The sequence below is a fragment of the Cheilinus undulatus genome, linkage group 17, assembly GCF_018320785.1.
Source record: "Cheilinus undulatus linkage group 17, ASM1832078v1, whole genome shotgun sequence".
Lineage (NCBI taxonomy): Eukaryota > Metazoa > Chordata > Actinopteri > Labriformes > Labridae > Cheilinus > Cheilinus undulatus.
The window spans coordinates 58,444-82,208 of NC_054881.1; the positions used below are offsets into that span (position 1 = coordinate 58,444).

Sequence of the window (23,765 nt, forward strand, 5' to 3'; positions counted from 1 at the left end):
TCTGTGCTCCGTGCATGTATGAGCCTTTTAAATAATGACGGGGCGTAACGATGGAGGAGCGCCCCGCCAGAGGAGACTGTTTATTGTTTATTGTGATTTATTGATCACGAAGAGAAAACTTTTATAAAATTAATTAAAGTTCCCAGATGGTCGTCAAAAATCCCTCTCAGGTATAATCGGTCACTGATGTGAAACTCTGCGCTGTCAGACAGCCGTTCCCCCTGTTCATGCTTACCTGTTCATTAAAAAATCTGTAAAAATTGTAATGTTACAAGGACAGCATATTTTTGCCTCACTTGTTTAGATGACGTGCAGGGAAATTCTGTTGCTAGAAAATCGTTCAGTCTGCAGGATGTCTCATTGGAGCAAATCCCATCCCCGGCCCACAATGAGATTGACACCCCTGTTTTGCTGCAGTACAGGATTATTCAGATGATAAAAAACTTGAAATATTGCCTATTAGTTTTCCTCTTAAAAACATAATAAAAACCTATGTAATACAGCAAATTTAATGCAGAAATACAAATTAACTGCACTATGTTTTTAATAAGACCTTGGGTCAGATACACTTACTAAGATGTATCTGAAAACATGAAACCCTAAGGACAGGAGAGTACATGAACTTCAGAAAATGATGAAGAAAAGCCACAAGTTTGGGCATAAAAGTAATTTAAGTACAGAGAGTCTTTATTGTCATATCTCTTTGGAGGAGATGTCAGATTTACATTTGTTTTTTTATTCTCTATGGTGGATACAGTTTGTCCAACTGTAACCAACTATTCACTTAACCTAACAGATGCTGGTTATAATGCAGGTTATCTTACACTGAATGAAGTTGAATGTGTTATTAGTGGCACACTGTGCTACTTCTGTTAAATCACATTCATATGGTGGTCATCAAACAAGTTGAGATGAGTGGTATTAGGGTGGGCCTCACATTTGTCTTTGCCTGGGGCCTCCAAGTTGCTAAAACCACATCTAGTCCCCCTACCATTTTAAATCTTTAAAGCGTTATCTCACTTTCCTTTGAAACACATCAGGACTGACTAATAATTGGGTCACAATCGGTCACTTAAGTTGTCAGCTAGCTAAAGCTGATGCTAACTAAAGATAGACTTAAGATCACAACATTTTCCAGACTACATTACTTCTACACATATAATCACTATTGTTGGCTCAGTCATGCTGTAACCAACATATCTGCTAAAACAACCACTGTATGTTGTTGGCCGTTTTTTGTATGTGAGAATGTATGTAATAGAGAGCGAGAAATGTATTTCTACTATGGAATAAATAAATTGGTCTGAACTGAAAATTAATCTAGTAATACTTCCCCTTGTATTTATATAACCTTTTTAAAAATTAAGATAAAATGCAGAAAAAGAGCTGTGAGCTGTTTGCTGTGCTGAACTATCTACAGCACCAAGACACAGCCCCATTGTATATGTTCAAGCTCAGTTATTTATGGGTGTTTTGCTAAATAAATACTCACTCATACTGGTTATTAATACTGTTAATCCAGTACAGCAGTAGTAAACACCTTACTCTGGCTGGTGGTCTAATAAATTTGTTAAGCACTGTATGTACTGATAACATACATTTTGGTTTAGGAACTCCAGATGGAAGAAATTGATTGGGAGAGCTCAGGGCTTGCAGTTTCTAATACTGCAGGTGTTACAGTGCCAGAAATGGAATGTCCGCTCAGCGCTGAAGACATCCAGACTCTTCACCTTGCCACTGATCGGCTTTCTCCTTCACATTGCTTTGGAAGAGACATTTATTTGACCACACTCTCACATGCCTTGTACTTACTTAACCGTAACTGAAAGTCATTACTGTGACAATCAGAGAGCTAAATGCTAAGAGCTGTAAATAATGTGTTCTCTTTACAGCAGGGGTCATCATGTACATCTGCACAAGGGCCAGATTTAGTCTAAACAAAAACTCTGGGGGCCGGACTTTAAACATACAAAAATTCAATAAATATTTTGGTCTGATTGAAATATTATTGTAGTAGTATTTGTATTTTCCTTTGAACTACAGGACATTTGTAGTCATTACCAGTGAGAGCTATCCCTATTATCTGTAATGCAGCAAGCCAAAAGGAGACAGGCCTGACAACAGGATTGGTCAGACCCCTGAAAACTCAAGAGAATGGGGCCTCCCTAATTAGCACCATCATTTAGCACCAATATTAACCCCTTTTTGATACTTTTGCCTCTTTAACCCAATTTTTGGAAGATTTTAACCCCTTTTGTACCACTTTTCCTGAATGTTTTATCCCCTTTGTGCCACTCTTTTATCCGCTTTTGTCACTTTTTAACCCATTTGTATTACTTTTTTTCAACAATTTTTGCAACTTCAAAACCATTTTTCTCCCTTTTAACCCATTGTTGATACTTTTTGCCTCTTGAACCTTCTTTTTGAAAGATTTTAGACAACTTTAAACAACTTTTCCTGCATGTTATATCCCCTTTGTTGACCCTATTATCAATTTTTGCCATTTCAAATTTTACCACTTTTTAACCTATTTTCTTGCACTGTTTGTCATTTGTAACCAAGTTTTGATACCTTTTGCCCCTTTTTTCCTCTTTTATCATTTTTTGACAAATTTTAACCTCTTTTCACAACTTTTTCTGCCAATTGTTGTGGCACTTCTGCAAACTATTTTGTAAACAATTTATTTTGACCATAAATTTCTGTAAAAACAGATCAAATGGTAAGTAATTCTAAAACTATTTCGATGTTAATTGTTTGTTGGATGGATTTAACAGCTGCAGCCATTTAAAGCCAAAGGATACTCTTAAAATCTTTTTTTCCTCCTTTTCTGAACTTAATGATCTTTTGGGGCAGACAGGAAGCTTTAGGGGGCCTGACGTGGCCCCCGGGCTGCCAGTTGATGATCAGTGCTTTACAGTCATATAAAAACAACGGAAACTGATATTCCAATACTTTAGTTAATACTAAATACTTAAAATTACCTTACTTTATAATAGTTATTATTTTTTTCCAAGTCTTAAGTGTACACCCATATTCTGTTAAGCTGATACAGCAGCTTCTCTGTAACTTTCTTATGCTTAAGTGATAAAATATGTATTTATCACAAATTGTAAATAAAGTAAATCAGCAACTCATACATGTGTTTATTTTAAGAAATTCATTTTTTATTATTTCCTCTCATAACTCAGTGTTACTAGAGGGGTTGGGTCAACTGCATTTCAAAAGAAAGATCTGTGAAATGACCAGATGGTGTGAACCATTTATCAAATGTGTAACATCCTGAACCTACACGTGTGTAAATGCATAATAGGTAAACAGCATTAAAAACAGTACCCAACAGTAAACTACAGTATCAGTATTCTAACACTGCATTAACTCAAACCTGATGAAATCCTTGCCCTTGATAGAAGGCCTCTGTCATGACTTGCTTGAATGCATTAAAGGTTTGCATATGCTGAACAGGCAGATGGATGGTATTGATGCATGCAGAAACAGTTGGGTAGCAAACTGCATGAGCACCGTACTTCACGTGACAGGTGTGATCGAACTTCACAAACAGTTTAAAGGTGTTCTTCTCCTCAGGCAGCAGAGGCACATGGCCTTGTTCTGTGAGCCACTGCAGGAATGTACTTGGGGAGAGGGAACCTGGATTGTCACCCTCCTCTGTCGGTTCACCTTTTTCAATACAAAAAGCAATTGTGTGAATAAAAGATAGCATATTGATTAAATATACAAGCAACGTTAGAGTTGAAATTTTGAATGTCATCATTATCATCACTAAATGTGTAAAATGGAGGGAGGATTAAGGGCAATTACTTGTTTCAAGCTCTTGCAAGAAGTCCTGTAGATGGTTCATGATGCGAACTTCCACCTGTTCTTTGTTGGAGCCCTTCTCACTGAACTCGGGATGGAATGATGTAAAAACAAAGTCAGCATCAGCCTGGTGAGAGAAACAATGAAACACTGTTAGACTTGTAAAAATCATAGTAGGTTTAGAAAACTCAACAAGAGAAATATTTGGAAGTTGTTCACCTCTCATCTGAGAGGAACTGATGAAATCTTCTTGGATGAGAGGTGAAACATCTTCACAAACTCTAACAAGTCACATCTCTCTTGTAGTTTTTCCCGAATGACCATGACCTGGACAAATTAGATTTTCCCCAATATCAAACAGGGTTTTTGATTTATAAATCCATAAGTTGCTTTCCTGTCATTTATTTTCTACATAAGAAAAAAAAGGGCCCTATCAATGATTAACACCTTGCTGGTCAGGAAGAATCAGACTGTCATAATGGTCAGGTTATCCAACAAATAAAAGTTACTACTTCCCTATCCAGTGTATCATACCATTGTCTATCTTCACTTTTTTTGGTTGGCTTTTATTTTTTAAATTAAAAAAAAAAAGATTCTCATTGAATTACAAATCAATTAAGGGCCCAAGTCACTGGAAAGTTTACCAACTATCAGGGGTGTTAACAGATATCAGTGGTACCAACATTTTGCAAAAAAAAATTATTGTTTGACATAAAAAGAAATCATGACAACATAAATACATTAATTCAGTATTTCTTTCCAGTGACCCCCCCAAATCCTCTGAGTCCCTAATGTAAAGTGAAATGTACATGAGATCAGTTGGTATAAAAAGTTAAGGATTTGCAATCACCATTAGTGGTCAGAAATGCTCTCTGGACTAAAGCTCAGCTTTAGCTTCATTACTCACCTTCACCTCTTTCCCGGGAACAAAGAGTGGTTGGCAGATCTTTGGGTACTGGCTCATTAAATCAGCCAGACCATACAGTGTCAGACCTTCACGCAGCTGACAGAGAAAAGGCTGCAGCCGTAGGATGGCATGAAGAACAACAGAGCTAAAATAAAGAAAAAATCTGTATGAGTTGAAAGTTAACTAAATCAAACAATTAAGTCATCAGCACAGTGTAAAAAAAATTATACCGAACAATGTCTTCTTTCTTTTCAACACAGATAGGTCCATGATATCCACAGTTCAGAATTTCCTCAGTGAGTTCAGTGATGTCAGCTTCTGTGGCTGACTCAACCTTACAGAGAAGAACACACAAACAAACAGATGAACAGAATAATATACAGTTGCATCCGGAAAGTATTCATAATGCTTCATTTTTTCCACATTTTGTTATGTTACAGCCTCATTCCAAAATGGAATAAATTCATTTTTTCCTCAAAATTCTACACACAACAAAAAAAACTTTTACATGTTGTCATTATGGGGTGTTGTGTGTAGAATTTTGAGGAAAAAAAGGAATTTATTCCATTTTGGAATGAGGCTGTAACATAACAAAATGTGGAAAAAGTGAAGCGCTGTGAATACTTTCCAGATGCACTGTATGACAGGTGGGAAGTCCTTATGAAAATGCAATAACATACATTTTAAGGCAGTCATTTCTCTAAGCCGCTTACCTGTGAGATAATCAGTTTATCCAATCACAGACATCCTCTTTCTGTATATGCTGTATCTGCAGCTCTCCATCACACAAGTATTTGTAGACCCAAAGTTTGAGACAGCAGGGTGGTGGCCCACCTTGAGCCAGACTCACAGCCCAAATTTCACCAGCACTTCTGAAAAGTAAAAATAAACAGTCTCTGAGAACAAGACTCTTCCCCCAATCACGGAAAGTTATACAAAGTGGGAAACCATACCATGCCATCTGAATATAAAAAGCATTACAACAATGAATACAAACAAAATCTAGTTTAAGGACCCAAACTTATGGACCCCAATGCATGTAAGGATGGCATACCTGAAGTTTGCATGATCAAGATCCAGCATGGAATATTTGGGGCATTTTCCACTCTGGTCACCCTCAAATAGCTTTTGCTCAATGCCTGCAACCATGTCTTTTCATAAAAAAGAAACAAAATAATTCATGTAACTGTTGCAATAATTGCAATTTGTGTTTAAATGATTTAAGTCAAACTTCAAATATGTGTATACCTGTGAGGAACTCCTTTCTTAATGCCCCTGTGTCGACACCTGACTCCCCTATGAATGTGACTTTTAGCATGTTAGTAGGCAAAGCCTTCTTTTGGCGTTTCCACTGAGCAAGGCCTCGCTCCACCATATTGGCCCTCGACACAGTTACTGGAAATTCTTCCTCTTTGTTAACAGCAGCAGAGACAGCTTGCAGAATGTCCTCAAGGCTGACAGAGAATTAAATACTTTAATTGTGCTGTAATTGTGTGTTTTTACTGATACATATATTTTGGTCAGAGTCAGATGTTTTTAAAGTATAATTATTTTAATTAATGTTAATTGTTATTGTTGTGCATGTCTGTTTTTATGAACTCTGTGTATTGTGGGCACTCTTGGCCAGGACTCCCATGTAATAGAGATTCTAAATCTCAAAGGTTTTTTTTTCCTGGTAAAATAAAGGATAATAATTAATTGTGATTTTGGAATGCATGTTATGTGTTAAGTCTGTAATGTAATACATTTTCAAAACTGTGGTTATAAACATTTTGTTTCTTCTGTTCAGTATAGCCTACCACTGGTGCCTGGTTTCTTGTACATGATAAGCGGTATTTGATCTACAGTTTCTAAGAACTACAACCTTGCACACTCAGTTGAGTGTTGAAGAAGACTACTAAAGCATACAAACCTAGAAATATCAATTTTGTGGTTTGAAGTTGCATCGAAGTCTGCACTGCTGCAATGACAAAGCACAAGTATGAAGTTGAAAGGGAAATCCATATCCTATAACTTCAAACCTAAAAAGGTGTAAAATACATCCAGTAGAAAAAGCCACATACAAAACAATTTTCAAAGTTAGTGCTTAAAGTGAACTATTTAAAATTTAGCAATGTCTTACAGTTTAAAATATCTGGTAAATAAAAATCTAATTGCAAGTGACATGAAAAAATAGTCAAAAATAAAAAACAGTATTCAGAGCATTACATGCAACTGATCTAAACATGAATACATGGGTGGAAAAAACAGATATTTGAAGGGGATCCCAAACCAAAATGATACAACATATTTTGGAAACCACTGAAAGATTCTCTCACCTCTCTCCACAGTCACTTGCATGTTCCTCCACCTTATCAGGAGGAAATTCTTCGCCACAGACTGGGCACACAGTCTGCAACTGTAAATAATAAAATGTTTAATTTGAGAACCAGAAAAAATAATGGCTCAAAAATATACACTCAAGTCATTACAACATACTTCTGTGTTTGAGGTTAAAAAAACCACATCATCCTGTGTATCCTGTTAACAGAAACAAAAAACAAATAAGCTTCAAAAAACAATATGGTTCTGTGATATGATGCTTAAATTCTGAAGGCTGACACGTTTTTACATGCAGTGCTAGGATCTGCATGTAAAAACGTGCAGCTTGTGTGGCACGAGTGGCACATTGGCCTTGGCATTTTGCAAAAGGATGTGGAGTCAGGAGGCAGCGGTTCGGTGTCAAGCTCATCTTGTAACGGGGCAATGTATAGGACACTCTTTCCTCCTGCACTTGCAGATTTCAAAAGAAATCCATTATATCCACTATCCTCTGGAGACACCATTGCAAGTTTTCGCGAACCCCATCCTCCTAACAGGAAGAATTCATGTTTGAATTATATTATAATAAAACAGTGCGCATCACTATTCTACTCATGGTCATCATATGACACAGATAAATATACAACTATTGATTAAAAAGATGGGATTTGCCATTGGTAGGGTCTATTTACCTGCTGCTTTGTACAAGAGCCAGCCTCCAGAAACACAGTCCAGTTTTGGATAAAGAACTGCGAGTGCTGAACATACCTTAAAGAGAGAGATTTTTTAAAAAATCACAAACATATTGATAAAAGCACCTTTGAAAAATGACTATATTATTAAATTGGACCATATAAAATATTTTCATTAAAAGTGGAACATTGCCTCACCTGATTATGATTGTCGGTCTCAGAAATCAATGCAGACCTGCATCCCAAACCAACTTGCAAATGAACAAATTCTTCAGCGCCTTTAGGTGTGCACTCAAGAACTTTGGGCAACAGGTAGAATGTTACTTTTAGCTCTCTTCCTCTCACTAAGTTTTTAGAAGGCCCTCGAAGGCACCGACGCTTCCCCCTTGATCCAAATAGTCCAGGAAATGACCTGTGAGGAGATGTAATCAGATATAACACGATACAACTGTACATGATTGATAAATGATATATACAGTTATGTTCATAATAACAGCAGTGTGTTTAAAAAGGTGAGTAAACCTCATAATTCTTCAAATAAATTGTTTTTTAATGAACACAAATGCATTGGGGACATGCACATTCTATTTCAAAGCAAGAAAATTGGAAAAAGTAATTGAATTTGATAATATTTGACAGAAAGTCAAGAAATATAATGTTCAAAAAAATAGCAGTGTTGACATCTTTCTTTACAAACTCAAAAATGTATTGTATAAACTAAGAAATGCTTGAAGATTCAACTTTCCTGAGAATCATAAACTAATATTTAGTTGCATAACCACAGTTTCTGATAACTGCTTCACATCTGTGGTACATGGAGTCGACCAACTTCTGGCATCGGTCAACAGGTATTCCAGCCCAGGACAATTGTACTACGTTCCACAATTCCTCTGTATTTCTTGGTTTTGCCTCATGAACAGCATTTTTTATGTCAGCCCACAAGTTTTCTATGGGATTAAGGTCCGGGGATTGTGCTGGCCACTCCATTACTTGAATTCTGTTTGTCTGGAACCATGATTTTGCTCGCTTGCTGGTGTGTTTGGGGTCATTGTCTTTGTTGAAACACCCATTTCAAGGGCATTTCCTCTTCAGCATATGGCAACATGACTTCTTCCAGTATTCTGATGTACTCAAACTGATCCATGATCCCTGGTATGCGATAAATAGGACCAACACCATAGTACGAGAAACATCCCCATATCATGATGCTTGCACCACCATGCTTCACCGTCTTCACTATGTACTGTGGCTTGAATTCAGTGTTTGCAGGACGTCTGACAAACTGTCTGTGGCCTTTAGACCCAAAAAGAACAATCTTACTCTCATCAGTCCACAAAATATTACGCCATTTCTTTTTAGGCCAGTCAATATGTTCTTTGGCAAATTGTAACCGCTTCAGCACATGTATTTTTTTAACAATGGGACTTTGCGTGGGCTTCTTGCTGGTAGCTTGGCTTCACATAGACATCGTCTGATTGTTACAGTACTCACAGGCAATATTAGATCTTCCTTGATCCTCCTGGAGCTGATCATTGGCTGAGCCTTTGCCATTTTGGTTATTCTCCGATCCATTTGAATAGTTGTTTTTCTTTTTCTTCCTTGCCTTTCTGGTTTTGGCTACCATTTTAAAGCGTTTGATATCATTTTAGCTGAACAGCCTATCATTTTCTGCACTTCTTTATAGGTTTTCCCCTTTTTTATTAATTTCTTAATCAAAGAACGCTCTTCTTCTGAACAGTGTCTTGAACGACCCATTTTACTCTGTTTTTCAAGGACAAATGCACAGCCAGCATATGCAGCATCAGTTGCCTTGATCCTTAAATAAGGGCCACCTGTTTAACACCCATTTTTTTCACATAATCAATGACCTCACTAATTGAACTTGGCACTGCTATTTTTTTGAACATGCCCCTTTCAGTAAATGATTCAGTTTCACAGAATCAGCAGCATGCACGTCATGCCTGTTGGGTCTGTTGGTTTTCTATACCTTTACTAAACCTTCAAGAAACTTACTTGCAGTGTAGAAGTTGAAATTCTAACAAAAACAGTGATTTATCTTGCTAGTGATGTGGGACTACTATTATTTTGAACACAACTGTATATTTAAAAGCACCCTGAAAAAGAAAAAAGGGAAGAACCTTGTCATTTCCATCTGGACACTTGGTCGCTCATCTCCCCTCTCCTGACTTCTTCCCTGTCTATAAGAATAACACCATGTTAAGACAATGCATCAAGTAATGATGCTTACATGAGTCCACATTTATATGAATGGGCTACAAAAACTTAAGAGGTCAAGTGATGGAATTGTTGTACATTAATCAGTTTGTGTAGGTTACTTGTTGTGTCTAGTTTCACAACACCTGGGAGTCTTTTGGGTGGTCTGGGCACTGGGCCCAGCAGGGCTAGGGGAAGGTGCCATGTTGGTCAATAAATTTAGCAGATGCCTGGCTGATCTTATAACTTCTGAGCTGTCTACCTGTAAAATTTATAACAATGAAGCAATAAACTTAGTAATTTTTTTTTATTTTCAAACAGAGAACATCAAGATCTTTAATACTTCATCGTCATACTTGGTTATCTCTGGCAGACAAACACAGGATTTAAATACTAAGTAGCCTACATGTGTAAGCATAGTCCAGGGAGGTGGCTGTATGCAGGTTGGATTTTAAGATGTGTCAGTGTGCGCAGCCCTAATTTCAGCACAAGATTGTGGTAACCACGCATAAAACGTTAAATTCCCACAAGCCTGCTGCTCATATTGTGCCATCACGCTCAAAAATCACTATCTGTAATTTTTGCACGCAAGAAAACAGGACAGACCGCTGTCTGACAGCCAGTCAACCTGTTATGAACAGGTAAGCATGAACAGGGGGAACGGCTGTCTGACAGCGCAGGGTTTCACATCAGTGACCGATTATACCTGAGAGGGATTTTTGACGACCATCTGGGAACTTTAATTAATTTTATAAAAGTTTTCTCTCCGTGATCAATAAATCACAATAAACAATAAACAGTCTCCTCTGGCGGGGCGCTCCTCCATCGTTACGCCCCGTCATTATTTAAAAGGCTCATTCATGCACGGAGCACAGAATAGCAAAATAATAACTATTTAAAATGGCGTTAAGGTAACTTGGCTGTTTTAGAGGAACAACTTCCACCACCCTCCGCTTCTACTTCAATAGCTGAGCATTACATGCACTAGCGGAAAATACTGTAAGCTAGCTAACCCTGTCATGACTGACTGACGCTATCCTGATCCACGTTAGTTAGTAGCTAGCTTCAATCACTACAGTAATGTTAGGACTTGCATTGCGGTTTTTTCCTGTAAACGATGATAAATATGAATAATTTAAAGTTTAATACAAACCTGATTATTAAGTCCCCGGTCTTGAGACATCACGGAAAAGGTGCCAACCCCGCTCGCGTCACTCAGTTCTTCTTTTTGTATTTATTTTCGGCAGTCCCGCTCAGTTGAGAACTATCTGTGCTCGATTACTCTTCCTCACGGAAGTGGATGACGTAATCGGTGTGCCACTGAACTGAAATTGAATTGTAGAACTGAATTTGAATTGAGTGAACTGAAACTAAATTTTTTATTTTTGAATTAAATGAAAATATAGAGTTGAATGCTCAAGTGAATAAAATACGATTTCAAAGCAAACAAATTCAATTTCAAAGCAAATAAATTCAGTTTCAAAGTAAAAAATTTCAGTTTCAAAGCAAATAAATTCAGTTTCAAAGTAAATAAATTCAGTTTCAAAACATAAAATTCAAATTCAAATCATGCTATCCGAATTCAATATCATTATTCAAATTCAGTTTCTAGTGGCACAAATCTCAGCCCATACAAGTCCCTCCAAATATCAAATAATCCATTTTCCTTCAGTCCCTTCCTCAGTAATTTTGTCAAAGGGGACACGGTCCTCTTGTTATTAGTTGTATCCAGTTTTCTGTTTATTATTGTATTAAAGTCTCCTGCACATAGTAATATTACTTGTGTTTCTGAAACCATCAGTTCAAAAATCTTCTTCATAACTTTGAGATCACTTTGTGGAGGTAGGTAAACACAAAACAAGGTGATCAGATTATTCTCCAACCTGCCCTGTACTAAAATATATCTGCCATCACTGTCCCTGATCTTCCTAACAAGTTCAAAATTAATTGAATTATGAATTAATATAGCGACCCCTCTTTTGTGACCTGTTTTGAAGAAACTATAAAATGTGTTCTTATATCCAAATCTTTTTAATTTCTCATGGTCTATCTGGGATAAGTGTGTTTCCTGTAGAAATATGATTTGGTTTTTTTCCCTTTTCATTTTTGACATGACCCTACTCCTTTTCACTGGATTATTCAAACCATTTACATTTCAGGAAACCACTCTAAAGTTACTATAATTCATTACTTAAGATAAGTTTAACTGTGCTGGCAACATCAACATAAAAAAGAGAACTATAAGAGAAACAAACAAAAACAATAATCACGTTTAGAACTGTTACATAAATGACTTCCAATTTCAGGGACTTACACTGCCCTTTTACCTTCATAAACCCTTTCTGTACAGGTGGAGAATCAGTCCTACATCATGTAGGGGCTCCCTTTTTGCAAACAGCAAACCATCCTTTATCTTTGAGCCAGTCATTCAATCTCTTTTCTTTTCATTATTGTTTTATTTACCATGGGGATTTAAAGGGTAACAGTCACTAAATAATCATAAAAATAATTTAAACCCCCATATTTATCTGCATGTTCATGTAAAGTAAAGGTGAGTTGGAGTGTTCGTATTGATAGTTAAATGATCGTCACTGGTGAGGAGGGGTGTGTGTATTTGCATGTGTATGTGTAGTGTATCTGTGTGGATCTGCAGCAGCAGCTGGGGACTCAGGTGTGAGTTTAATGTGTATGTGAAGATTTGTAACATGATATTACTAGTCAGTGTTGAAGTAAGTGAAAAGTGGAATAAAAAATCTTCATATACCTCAGTCTTTTTCGTTTGTATGTTTCATACTTGCGGTCTTTGAAAGTCCTTGAGCCTCAATCCTCATATCCTGGGCTACTTCAGCTTCACTGTTATAGAGGCATGCTCCGTTTTCCCAGTGAATCCTCATCTTTGCAGTATATGGCGTCTGGAAACGGACTTGTTTCTCCTTGAGAATCTTCTTGATGTCTCTGTATTCCTTCAGTTTGTTATTAACCTCGGTGGGAAAATCCTGTGCAAATGTGACCGTTTTACCTTTGTAAGTGATCTTCTTTGCCCAAGCCGCCTTGAGAATTTTGTCCTTAGTGTCATATCTTTGGAGGTTAACCAGAATGGATCTTGAGACATTTTCATCTCTTGGTTTCGGGCCAACTGACCGGTGAGCTCGCAGAATGAGCAAGTCGGTGTTCATGTCCAGTGTAAGTTCTGCCTTCAGAAAGTTTTCGATGAATGTTAGCATTGAGCTACCCTCCGTGCCTTCTTTAATGCCGTATATGCGTATGTTATTACAGCAGGACCTTCCTTCTAGGTCCGTTACCTGAGCTTGGAGGATTTTTTGTAATGTCTTTAGAGGGAACTCATGCTTTCTGACAACTGCTCCTCTTTCTGGTTCCTCTGTGTCAGTCCTGGAACCTTCTCCTCGAGACTTGAGGATTTCTGAGGACGTCTGTAATGTCTTGAGAGGGAAATGATGCTGACTGACTACAACTGCTTTTCTCTCTGGTTCCACTATTTCCCTCCTGGACACTTCTCCTCCAGACCTGAGGAACTCTGAGGATGTTTGTAATGCCTTTGGAGGTACATGATCCTGTCTGACTACAACTGCTCTTCTCTCTGGTTCCACTATTTCAATTCTGGATCGTTCTCCTCCAGACCTGAGGACATCTGAGGATGTTTTTAGAGGGAAATGATGCTGTCTGACAACAACTGCTCCTCTCTCTGGTTCCTCTGTGTCAGTCCTGGAACCATCTCATCCAGACCTGAGGATTTCTGAGGACGTTTGTAATGTCTTGAGAAGGAAATGATGCTGTCTGACTACAACTGCTCATCTCTCTGGTCACTCTGTGTCAGTCCTGGACCCTTCTCATCCAGACCTGAGGACATGTGAGGATGGCTTTAGAGGTACATGATCCTGTCTGACAACAACTGCTCCTCTCTCTGGTTCCACTATTTCCCTTCTGGACCCTTGTGGACCAATCTCCTTCCAGACCTGAGGAACTCTTTAATGTCTGTAGAGGTACATGATCCTGTCTGATTACAACTGCTCCTCTCTTTGGTTCCACTATTTCCCTCCTGGACCCTATCCACCGAACGTGCCTGTATTGGGACTGATTTTCTTCAGTACTTTTCCATCTAGACTGAAAATCAAAATTGCACCAGCAAACCAAAGTTCTCAGCTGGGCAGAGATGTAATAGTGTCGAAGACACGGGAGAGCTAGTCCACCTTTGATCTTTGGTAATTGAAGTGTTTGGAATCTAATCCTTGGCTTTTTCCCTTGCCAAATGTACCATGATAATAGTCTGTCCCAGTCATTAAATTGTTTATCTGTTATTTCGATTGGAAGTGTCTGAAACAAGTACAGTATTCTTGGTAAGATATTCATTTTAATAGACTCAATCCGAGACTCAAAACTTAATATTGGAATTAAATTCCACCTCCTAATGGCCTCATTTATTTTATGATTCAGTGGGTCAAAATTAAGATTATACAGTTTTGTTAGATCTTCGGGGATGTTTACACCTAAATATTTTATGTATTTCAGCTCCCAGTTTTGTTGAATACTAGAGTGTGATTGGGCTAGGTTTATAATTAAAACTAAGTAACTGAGTCATTGGAATGTTTACTTTTTAACCTGAGACTGAACTGAAAACATCTAAAAAAGATAATAACTTCAAAATTGTGCTGTCCGGGCATGACAAGTATACTAAAATGTCATCAGCGAAGAGGGAAATTTTGTGCTCTTGCCCTGACATTTTGATACCTTTAATGTTATTATCCTGTGTTATTCCCTGGCTTAGAGCTTCAATAAAGATGGCAAATAGCAAGGGGCTTATTGGGCACCCTTTCCTGGTCCCTCTTTGTAAATCGAATGACTTTGATATTGCTCCATTTGTTTTAATTCTAAAGTCTAGTGAAACCCAAAATTTTGTAAAACCTTGTGAAGAAACTCCCAATTAACCTGATCAAAGGCTTTTTCAGCATCAAGACTCAACATCACTACTTGGATTTTACTCTTAACAACATGTTCAATTAAATGCAATGTCCGCCGAATATTATCTTGACGTCTTTGACGTATAAAGCCTGTTTGATCTAAGCTAATTATTTTGGGAAGGATTATTTCAAGTCTTTTGGCCAATATATAAGTAAAGATCTTGTAGTCCTGGTTCAGAACACTTATGGGGTGATAACTTCCACAATCAAGTTTATCCTTGCCCTCTTTTGGAATTAGAGAAATCACTGCTTGAGGGAGGGGTTATTCCAGTCTTAAGCATGTGATTGTATGTGGCTTTCATCGTTGGGATCAGTAAGTCCTTCATCTCCTTATACCACTCACTGGGAAAACCATCAGGTCCTGCTGCTTTATTTGTTTTTATGTGCAATTGCTTTTTTAATTTCCTCATCTGAAATCTCACTGGTTAGAATCTTATTTTGATCTTCTTTTACTTTTTACTTTTTAAGTCATATTAAATTAAAAAGGTGTCCATTGTTGTTTCATTAATTTTTGGCTGTGAATATAAGTTTGATGTATATCTTTTAATTTGTGATAAACTAATTTAGTATGAGGGGCCTTAATTTTATGAATTGTGTTTTCAGCTTGTTGTTTTTTTAGTCTGTAAGAGAGTAATTTAGCTGATTGTCCCCCTGCCTCATAATATTTTTGTCTTAGAAAAATCAACTTTCTTTTAATTTCATCTGAATAGATTTCATTTAACTAATTCTTTTTCTTGTTAGTTTCTATTTTAACTCTTGGGTTCAGGGTACTCTTGTGTTCACTCTCTAAGGTTTTTAAATCTATCTGTAACTGATCAACCTTTTCTTTCCTTTTTCTTTTCAAATTAGAGCAGTATCCAATAATCTTCCCTCTCAGAACCACTTTACAAGCATCCCACAGTATCGGTGGAGATACTTCCCCGTTATCATTTTCTTCAAAATAATTTTAATGTCCTCCCTTATCTCCTGTCTCATTTGGTTTATGATCCCTGTGTTTAGTCTCCAAATGGTTTTCAGCTTTTCACAGTTTATCACAACTTTCATAAAAATTGGACTGTGGTCTGACAAGTCCATAATTCCAATATTACAATTCGTTACCCTACATAAGTCTTTTTGGAACACAAAAAAGTAGTCTAGCCTAGAATAAACCAAATGTGGGTGAGAAAAGAAAGTATAATCTCTTTTAGTTGGATTAAGATCTCTCCATTCATCTGAGTCCTAGCTCCTGAAGCATTAAGTTTATTTTCTTAGTTGTTCACTTTCCTCCTACATAGTATGGTTTGGAAGTATCTAGAGTAGAATGAAGCCTAACATTAAAATCCCCCCCACAAATTAGAATACCCTGGGTTTCTAAGATAAGTAAATCAAAAATTTGCTTAAAAAAATCCCATTCTCATCCTGGAGGTGCATAGACTTTCAAAAACGTAACCAAAATTCCTTGCAGGTAACCCTGGGTCAATACAAATCTGCCTTCATTATCTTTTTTCTGAAAAATGAAATCAAAATTTAACCTTTTAGTGATCAGGATAGCTACACCTCTTTTAGAGGCCTGACTACAAGAAGAAGAAAACACATTATATTTCCGTCTTTTAAGTTTTTCATGTTCCACATTTGTTAGATGGGTTTCCTGAAAGAAAGCTACATCAATACACTCTCTTTTTAACTTAGCCATCACTTTGCCTCGCTTAATGGATTTCCTAGACCATTTAAATTATAAGTTGTTATTTTAACTGGCTTTGTACACTGTATTGTATATGTTTGAGTAAATTCCGTGCCCCTTCACACCCATGCCAATAAAGAATGCTTACACCCCCTGAACTACAAGGAACAGTAGCACAACAACAGGTTAGAACAAAGAACATGAGAACATGACTTCCAATATTAAGGCTTCTTTAATAGCCTTAAGACTCCTATGTAATGAAAGTCTAGAGGAATAATCTCTTCCTCTTAACATTGAAAGAGGGCCCTCTCCAGCCCTTGAGCTGATATGCAGGTCCACAATGTCCAACAAAAGGTGTCCTGACTCCTAATCAGCCTTTCCTATGAGTTGCCTAGATATATAACCCTCATCAAAATTAGCAACATGACGAAGGAGTGAGCCTAGTAACCACATATTTGCAGGAGAAAAAAAAAAGGGTTTATATCCCTATCTCGGATATTTGTATCAAAACAACAGTACTTATCAGGTGTCTTTGCGTCGGAATGCATGGAACCGCTCCTTGAAGCCTTGCTTGGGATTGGTTTTCATCCTGTTGCCTCTCTTACTGGCATGTCGCCAGGTTAGCTGGCTGATCTGGTCCAGCAGGGACGTCGGTTTTTTCATCACGGCAACAGGTCTCTGACATATCCAGGGTCGCCTCCTCTGCTGAACTATACGTCACCATCCCATCCTCATAGAACACCCTTAATCTGGCTGGAAATGGGGTCTGAAACCTTATGTTTTTCTGCTTAAGTGCCGCCTTCACCTCAGCGTACTCCCTTTGCTTCCTTAGCAGCTCCGGGGCATAGTCATGGTCTACGTTGACCCTGTTGCCTTGAAATTCAAATCCCCTTTTCTGCCAAGCCTTTCGTCGAATGTCTGCCTTCATCCTGTAGCTGGAGAATTTGACCATGAGTGATCTTGGCGGAGCTCCGGCTGGAGGTCTCAGGGCAACAGCGCGGTGCGCTCTCTCCAGTGCAGTGGAGGCGGGGAGCTCCAAGCCTTTCAGCAGCAACTCTTCCACAAAAGCTACCACTGAATTCAACTCCTGAACTATCTCAGCTCTTTTAAAATTAGACTTAAATTTACATCTCCCTGAGGCTCCTCTTGCACGTTGTCCTTCATGTTGTTAGCATTGCTAGCTAGTAGCATTTCGCCGTCCTCATCTCCACCGTGCTCCTTACTTTGAATGGCACCCTATTTTAGGCATTTTACTATCGCCCATAAATTAACATAAGATTTAACTCGTTTTCAAAACAACTAGAGTAATAGTGGGTGCCTTACAACTTTCAATGTCGGGAGCCTAATGCTCTACGCTGCCATCATGTAGCCAGCCAGACCGGAAGTCCCTGTAATGTCTTTTAAAGGAATGATGCTTTCTGACTGCTCCTCTCTCTGATTACACTTCTTCACTCCTGGATACTTCTCCTCCAGACCTGAGAACTCTGAGGAAGTCTGTAATGTCTTTAGAGGGAAATGATGCTGTGGAACTCTGAATAAGGGTCAGGTACCAATGTGTAATTTCCATTTCCTGGTTTAAACCATTAAAACCATTTAAACCATACAAAACTCCTCCTTGAGAGGTTTATTTGTTATTGTGTGTACAAATAAATAATCAAGTGCATTAAAGAAATAGATAAAAACGGACAAGACAACAGTCAGAGGAGTGCATACAGAGAGTGGGGTAGGCTGAAGAAGCAGCCAGTAGATGGCGGTATGAAATTTTCTGTTCAGCTTCAGGCACATAAATGTAACTATTAGATCTCTATATGTTATCATTATTATGTTGTCTTTGGGTTGTTAGTAGTCCTCTTACTAAAGTTAGTTATCTTATTAATTTTTCTTCCCATTTCAGGCCTTTTAGGGCAGAACATGCATTTGTACATTGGCTGATTGTGTGTCCTTTACTCTTATTGCTACACGCACACACACAAATATATATAGAGTCCCTATCGGTCCCACAGCGCATTGTTATTCATTTAATTTATTTTGGTATCCACAGAAACGATTGGCTGAAAAGAAGAAGCCTTTCCATCTGTGTTATTTTGCACCAATAGCTAGTCCCTTCTGCCGTCAGCGCTGGCCTCTGTGGATTGGGTGCAGTCCGTAATAAGACTGTTTTGCATGTCAGAGGAACATTTTTTGTGCTGAATTTTCCATATTCCTCCCCCTGCTCCTCATTTACATACTTTTGAATGAGACCGCGCACTGTTTGCTCCACTGAGCACATTTTGTGTGCATTCTGTGTCATCTAGCGTGGATTTAACCTATGCTCCGGTAATCTGGTGCAGTCTTTTTTTATTTATTTTTTTGACAGATTTTTGAGGTAAAAAGGGTGCAAAAGGAGTGCTATTCTTTAGTATATCTGCCCCATTAGTTGGAGGACAGGCTGGTGAAGCTACCAGTATCACTGTCTTTGATTATATCCCTGCTGGCTCATAAACCAACATTCACCTAGTAGATAGTCTTTGTCCGCCTGTGTTTCCATTATTATCTGTCATTGGTAGTCTACCTACTCGTTCAATTGCATTTATTCCCCATTTCAGGTCTGTACCTACCAGGCTTACTATGGGAATCATCCAGTTTTCAACATCACCTTGAGAAGCACGGAAAAAGTAAAACGTGCAGTAAAACTTTGACAATTATTTTCTAGAATACATTCTTTTAAGTTGATTAATTTGCACATTACAAAACAAATAAGAACAATGAAATATAATTTCAAAAAGACACCATGCAGGGAAGGTTACAAGCCAAAAAGGCTTATCAAGACACCTTCCCCTGATACAATTTGACCATCTTCTTATTGTTAGGCAGCAAGGAGGCAGGGGAGGCATTAACTCACAGATAGCTACATATTTACATGACATAAAGCGTTTCAGTCAGATCCAAGTTCTGTTGCACGTCTTTATATAAACAATGACCTTCATTCACAGGTTCTTTCTTAAATTTTTCTCAACCCATCTTTATGTCTGGCATCCATTCAATTGTGCTGTTGTACAGTGTCTATGTCTAAAGTTTCACTTTTCTCCCTGTGCACTAACACAAAATACATTCATTTATAATACTGTCCTTCCTGTGAATAAACCACTTGAAGGCTTCTACCACAGCTCCTGAATATGTACTGTGCTGCTCCGTGAAATACATCTCAATCTCAGCAGGTCTTCATCTGGTTGAAAAAAAGGTTAAGTAATGCGGAAATGAAAACACTGTAGACAAGTTTAAAGCGTTGATTTTAATGAACAGAATAAATATGGTGGGGGCATTAAGATTAAGGACAACTCATTTTTAACCTTTGTAACAACAAGAACACACACACTAGAAAATTACAAACAACAACAACAACAACACACACACTAGAACTAGAACAGAGTAAGAACTTTTTTAGAACTATGCACAGTGGAAAGATTTAATGATTTAAATGTAGTGCCTCAACAATCTCTTCCATCCCAGTCAGTAGGAAATGGCCCTCCCCAAAAGACCCATTCTTGCACCGGGGGCAGGTCGGGGACGTGCAGACCCACTGCTCCACACAGACCTGGCAGCCAACAAGTCTGCATCAGCAGGGTGCCACAATGGGTCGTGAGATGACATCTGAAAAGAGAGAAACACACAAAATTGAACATCAATTTTGTTTTTTTTATTTAGTAGTTAAGAGTAGAGGATAAGAAACAAGAAACATAGGTTAATTCATAGAGGTTAAGGATAATATCCTTTTTTAGAAAGCAAAGAGAGATTAAAAGTACTTTAAAGCACTAATTTGACCAAGTGGAAGCAGTGTTAAACAGTGAACATTTGCTGCACTAGCCATGCAAACAGGAAGCTGATAAATGAATAAATCACAGTAAATGGACTTGCACTTGTGTAGTGCTTTTCTAATCAGGGCTGAATACTCAAAGAGCTTATTGTCTTGTAATTTTTTGTATTTTTTGAAAAGCAATGTCCCTTTCGGATACAACTTAATTTCCGCACCTCAATTGTTGTCGGTAAAATGATCACTGCTAATCCATTTTCTTAGTAGAATTAAAGAACAATTTGAACAAGTGGGAGGGAGGATAGGGCTTGCTCCATTTCTTCTCATATCAGGAAAAAACACGCATTTAGTGTATATGTTTACACAAACCTAAACAAATATGTATATCATGTAGATGGTCCAATCATGTCCAATTGACAGAGATTACAGCATTTATATAGTCTGTCTATTTTGACCAAATCCTGATAAAAGACTCCCATTGACCCTTGAAAGTAAATGACAGCTTCTCCAGAATGTAAATATCCTGAATAATAATGCTCCATTCTTCAATTGTGGGTGCCTCAAGTTTCAACCATTTTCTAGTCATAGTCCTTTTGCTTGCTGCCAGCAGCTTTTCATCTTGTCCAGTTATCAAATGAAATGTCTCCCAAATACAGGGTTTCAAACTTACAGGGAATTTTCCCCCTAAAGATGTTATTTAAATGTTTGCTCTCAAAGCAGTTTTACACCACAGCTCACAACATTCACCCCACATTCTCACACTATATTAACTGTATTACATTAACTGCTGGGGTTCCATCCCACAATCTTCTGATTGTGAGATGACCGACTCTACCTTCTGAGCCACACTTGCATCCATTTGATAAAGTCACATGAAGAATACAATAGAATAACAAAGTAGATGTAGGACTACCAGTGTTTGTATCTGGGTTTGTGATGCTGCACAATCTAAGTTCACTTCTCTTTTAAAACCATCTGAGGAAGGAGCTGTGCCTTGTTGAAATTAAACATATTACAACAAGCAAGTACTTCAGTGTTTGGTAGATTATATATTTTTTATAACAATGGTTCTATGCAATAAAACTTAAACCATTTTCATCATCTGAGGCAATCTAAATGCAGAGAGATATTAAAACATTCTGCAACCACAGTCTGAGACTGAACTCTGTTCTCCGAGATGATGCAGCTGGCCCCCACAGAATGGGGTTTAACAGAGACTAACTCCAGAATTTGAACATTTGTGGGATCAACTTGGGTGTGCTGTTGGTGCCAGAGTGACCAACACAACCACGTTGGCTGACTTTCAATAAATGCTGGTTGAAGAATGGGATGCCATCCCACAGCAGTGTGTGACCAGCATGAGAAGGAGGTGTCAGGCTGTTTTTGCTGTGTATGGTCCTTTAATATATTGTTAAATGGCCAATTACAGACAACAAGCAGCAACCCATATACCCAGTACTGCTGCTCATCCAAGAAATGCCCTGTCCTCTCAAATGCTGTTCCATTTAAAAGGGAACTACACAGACTGGTCTATGATGCATTCAAGAAACATTGTGTTAACAAAGAAATTATCTAGCAAACAAATTTACACGTTTCTGTTATTTTTGTGCTAGGTTTATATGTCATTGGCATTATTACAGGACTGTACACATGGGCGGCAAGAGAACAAGAATGTAATATGTAAAAAGCAATAACCTTTGTTAAAATTCACTTAAGCAGAAGTAAAGTTGCTTTTCTACAAATCAGTGTAAGTAAAACTAATACATTTAAAGCTGATTCAAAATACAGAGTAGTTACTTCTTTCTTGAAGGGGCTGTATACTAAAATATATAGTTTTAATGTGCAATACATACTAATAATAAAACAAAAATCAAAAAGGTTCATCACTTACTCTTACAGAGAAAGACAGAGAAAGAGAAGGAGGGGAGCATGGCCATGCTAATAAAGTCTGGGATAAATACAGACACATTTGATGGTATGTTTGTTTGTGTAAGTTTTGATACATACAGTTGCTAGAAAAAAGTATGTGAACCATTTGACATTTCTTGGATTTCTGCATAAATTGGTCATCAAATGTGTTCTGATCTTCATCAAAGTCACAACAATAGACAAACACAGTCTGCTTAAACTAATACTGCACAAAAAATGATATGTTTTCATGTTTTTATTGAACAAAACATGTAAACATTCACAGTGCAGAGGCGAAACCCCTAGGCTAATGACTTCTCCAAGAACTAATTAAAGCCAGGAGTCAGCCAACCTGGAGTCCAATCAATGTGATGAGATTGGATATGTTAGTTAAAGCTGCCCTGCCCTATATAAAAAAAACACACCCCAGTAGGAGCAGCAGTTAGGAGGCTAAGTAGTTATCAGGGGCGGATCTAGAAAAATATTCATGGGGTGGCAAAGGGGTGGCAGGAGATTTTTTAGGGGTGGCACCCTGTGGCAAAGTGTATTTGTTGATTTAATTGATACTTAAATGGAAAGTCTCAAATTAAGTTATGTTAACTCAGTAAAATATGGCTCCCTCCATTGTAGCACATAAGCTATTAATCAAAATATACATGGTGGAAGACAATAAACGAATTATAACCAAATGACTAAAATATGCCGCTTTACAACAAAATACTACTTTTTACACTATTACACCAGCAGCAGGCATCAAGTCTATGCTAAGGCTGATACAATAAGTGTATTAATTACAAATAATTTTCACTGGTTTTTGTCAGTGTTACATACACTGCCTAGCCAAAAAAAAAAGTTGCCACCAAAAAAAAGGTCACACACTCTAATATTTCGTTGGACGGCCTTTAGCTTTATTTACAGCACGCATTCACTGTGGCAATGTTTGGATAAGCTTCTGCAATATCACAAGATTTATTTCCATCCAGTGTTGCATTAATTTTAATATTGTTGATGGGAGAGTCTGACCACTGCACAAAGCCTTCTCCAGCACATCCCAAAGATTCTCAATGGGGTCTGGACTCTGTGGGGGCAAATCCATGTGTGAAAATGATGTTTCATGGTCCCCGAACCACTCTTTCACAATTTGAGCCCAATGAATCCTGGCACTGTCATCTTGGAATATGCCCGTGCCACATTAGGGAAGAAAAAATCCATTGTTTAAAAATGAGAAGTTACTCATTGCATCAGCTGGGGTTAAATAACTTGTTGTCAGCTGAAAGATAATCACCTATCCAATAGGAGGCTCATACCTACTTGCTTAGTTAAATCCAGGTGGCGCCTTTTTTTTTTTGGTCATCAACTATCAATCATTAGTCCAACTTGAGTGCAACAATCAGTTTATTTACAAACTTTATTATCATATATCCAGAATAAATTAACTACTGTCAAAGCTTTAATACATGAAAAGAAAAGTAGCTGATAACTGAAAATGTGGATGCATCTAAAA

General features: G+C 37.8%; 1 long non-coding RNA gene across 1 annotated transcript; it reads right to left on the bottom strand.

The window, feature by feature from the left end:
- Window positions 1–3,183: 3,183 nt before the first annotated feature.
- LOC121525544 lies at window positions 3,184–11,140 on the bottom strand. Its single transcript, XR_005993228.1, has 14 exons — window positions 11,081–11,140; window positions 9,852–9,911; window positions 7,912–8,125; window positions 7,714–7,789; window positions 7,199–7,571; window positions 7,039–7,112; window positions 6,633–6,680; window positions 5,969–6,174; window positions 5,775–5,871; window positions 5,434–5,592; window positions 4,951–5,054; window positions 4,721–4,865; window positions 3,817–3,940; window positions 3,184–3,675 (listed from the first exon to the last, which is right to left on the bottom strand). It is a non-coding gene; the product is annotated as an uncharacterized LOC121525544 (long non-coding RNA).
- Window positions 11,141–23,765: the final 12,625 nt, after the last annotated feature.